The sequence below is a fragment of the Helianthus annuus genome, chromosome 17 (assembly GCF_002127325.2).
Source record: "Helianthus annuus cultivar XRQ/B chromosome 17, HanXRQr2.0-SUNRISE, whole genome shotgun sequence".
Lineage (NCBI taxonomy): Eukaryota > Viridiplantae > Streptophyta > Magnoliopsida > Asterales > Asteraceae > Helianthus > Helianthus annuus.
In genome coordinates this window covers 84,770,735-84,774,066 of record NC_035449.2, presented here as the reverse complement: position 1 = coordinate 84,774,066, position 3,332 = coordinate 84,770,735, and the positions used below count along the sequence as shown (strand labels likewise).

The window sequence follows — 3,332 nt, the reverse complement described above, 5'->3', positions numbered from 1 at the left end:
ATCCTTAGATATCTCAACACCCTTATAAATAGGGTCATATGGCTTCTCATTCCACAAAATATAATCCCACACAGATTTTAAGTCTGCCATTTGTTTCCCCTCTCTACATATACACCAAAACAAACACACACAAACCCACTATCATTCCATTCAAACAAGCAGCCAAACACCCCCCCTCGATCTCCTTCTCCTCTCTGACAGAACCCCGATAACCGGAATGAAGCTCCGGCCGATGTTCCACCTGCAACAACCCCCCCTCGTCGGCAAATAGGACCACCACCACCGTGCGGTGGTGGTGAACGGCGGCAGCGGAACCAGAAGAGAGAGAGGCTGAGCAGGAGAGAGAGAGAGAGAGAGAGCGCCGAAGATAGGAGGAGCACCGCCGCTCACGGCAACGGCGGCGGTGGAGGCGACGACGGGTGTCTCTCGCCGGCGTCACATCATGGTCCGGCGATGGTGATTGTTTGACGGAAACAATGGATGCTATTTATGTTGAAGACGGTGATGGTGGTAGCTTCGGGTGTTCGACTCAGCTCCGGTGACGGCTGTGGAATAATGGTGGTGCTGATATTCGATTTCAGGTATGAGGTTCTAGATTCAGATTCAAGATTATTTGATTCCAGTTATGTCGGGCTCGGGTATGTGGTTCTGGTTTCGAGTCATGGTTCGAGACCTGACTCTGATTAGATTTATGGATTTTCGGTTCAGATTATGGTGCGGGTCAAGTATGGTTCGAGTATTCCAGCAGGTTAAGCGGGTCTCAACTTAGTCAACCCGAGTCAACTCGGTTGACTCGGTCAACACACAGTCGGAACGGGTCAGACCTGGAGCCGGTCAACTCAGTCGAACGAGCGGCTTTCGGTTGGAGTTTGGGTTTTGGTTTGGCTTGCTTTAGTGTGATTCAACTCGGTTGACTCGGTCAAACCGAGTCAACTCAGTCAAGCTCAGTCAACAGCGAGTCAACTCGGTCAAACCGAGTTAACTTGATAAACCCAGTCACGTTCTAACGCGATAGTTATGGTAAAGGTTTAACGGCAAAAGTTGTTTTGTTATTTTCATATAATATTACGTGAACGAGCTCGAACCGATTTAATTTAGTGATAGTTTATATTTCGTCAATATTACAATAATTACATATGTTGATTGAATTTTCAATAAATAACGACAACCTGTGTTGTCGGGGACGTCCAAAAACAGAGGAAACTCTGCCCGTTTTTCGAGAAAATCCGTAAAATAACTACGTTTTGTTATTAATCAAACTATCGGATTTAAGTAACTATTTTATAAAAACGAATACAACTCTGAAATTTTGTACGAAAACAACTTAATACTCACGAAAACGACGAGTCGAAAATTTCTTACAACAAATAAATATAGTTATTATATTTATTTTTAGACTTCGAAAACTCGACGATTCTCTTACGAAATAAATATAACTTTTATATTTATTTTACACGCCTAGACGGCATATACGTATATTTTTGACAAATATACACAAGACGTGATATATATAATACAAGTTATTATATATTATTTTCATACGAAACGCAATACGAGTTTGTTATATGATATTTTCATAGATATATCCTTTTTATACACGTACGACTACTCGAGACGTCTAGCGCGATGATAACGATATATTTATATTTTTATATAAATATTTATTTATTTATTTTAAGTCTCTCGGAAACTAAGTCTTTTTCAAGACTCATTAAATTGCTACTAACATTAAACGAGACTTAACACGTATAACTTAATCTTTTCCATTAAGTTAACAACTTACCGTTGAATCGTTCGATTAACGATTCGGTAGAGCTCGGTAGCACGTAGTTACCGTTTTTGCTTAGAAACTTATTAGATATTCCATGTTAGGAATATTGTAGAATGCACGCTAGCAAGCCACGTCTTGGAAACGACATCATCGAAGTCGTAATTAGCTAGCTTTACACAGGAATATTCAGGCGAGTTCATAACCCCCACTTTTTACTACTGTTTTACATTCTTTTTGTAAATGTTTTCGGGGTGGAAAGACATGCACAATTTTCAGAAACATACAAAGTTTTGAACAAACGCAAAACTCGTATTTCTAAATCATATCACGAATGGATTTCGAGGAACTCAAACGATTTACGAAAGGTTTATACTAAACAAACCGGTTTTTACAAAACAAATGCTTATTTTCGAAATATGAATGATTTTTCATAACTAAGGAGTCAGTCAGGGTGGCTGGGAAGGTTCAGTCAGGGTGGCTGGGAAAGTTCAGTCAGGGTGGCTGGGAAAGCTCAGTCAGGGTGGCTGGGGAGGCTCAGCCAGGGTGGCTGAGGTGGAATATATGTTACAGTAATTACGAAAAATTTTTACATGGTATGGTTAATGTAAGGAGGTGTTATACGATCATGTGAGTGGATAGGAACAACATGGGGCCATTAGTCCTCATGGAGGGACCGAGGGACAGGAGCGGTAGATCTATCTGGGTGTAGCGAGCCCAGCCCCCGGCCAAACTAGAAACGGACCGTGGGGTGACTTTGTCCACATACTTTGCCGTGGCGAAATCTGCTAGGTTTGAGTCTCCCTATTTGCACTTCACATATGTCAGTGGCCTTGCAAACCATTGGTGATCACAAGTCCTCTTACACTGCTACATACCAGGGATTTTATACTTACGGAAACTTTTAGTTCATACAAATTAACTACCATGTTTTATACAAATCCAAAGAATTATGGGGGTATAGAGTCAAGGTCAGGGTGGGCATTGACGGTTATGCGAACATTACAAATACAAGGCTTTACAAATACATGGTTTTATGAACATAACGTGTTACAAACACAACGTTTCCATATAACTTGGCAAGAAAATGATTTTTAAATTCATTTTCTCAATACTATTTCAAAAACCGGTTACCAAAGATTTATTTCAAACCTTTCACAACTCAAAAGATTTATTTCAGATCTTTTACAAACAAACTATGAACTCGCTCAACTTTATGTTGACTTTTTCGCATGTTCTTTCTCAGGTTGCATTTCTAAGACAAAGCACGGTTGGAATAGGAGGACCATGAAGAGTCGAGTACTTAGTGGGCGTTCAGTTTCTAGAAAGACTTAGCTTATTTGCTTCCGCTGTGCAATGAAGATACCAGTCCAGTCACGCCAATGCTCTGATAATTTCGGGGTGTGACAGATTGGTATCAGAGATATAGGTTACAGCAAATTAGGTTTCTGTTGTGATACCTAGGCTCTAACCTCACCTTTCCCCCCCTGGGGACTTAGATCATTGAGACGTTGAATACATACAGAACGCCTAGTACTCGAATATGGTCTCCAACCGTTGCCGA

At 40.8% G+C, this 3,332-nt stretch overlaps 1 long non-coding RNA gene across 2 annotated transcripts; it reads left to right on the top strand.

Annotated features, from left to right (window-relative positions):
* Nucleotides 1-347: 347 nt before the first annotated feature.
* On the top strand, nucleotides 348-1,927 carry LOC118489041. Of its 2 annotated transcripts, XR_004885870.1 has the most exons (3): nucleotides 348-581; nucleotides 709-1,020; nucleotides 1,873-1,927. It is a non-coding gene; the product is annotated as an uncharacterized LOC118489041 (long non-coding RNA). The 2 variants fall into 2 exon arrangements; XR_004885869.1 differs by lacking the exon at nucleotides 1,873-1,927 and having other exon boundaries at nucleotides 709-1,097.
* The last annotated feature ends 1,405 nt before the right edge of the window (nucleotides 1,928-3,332 follow it).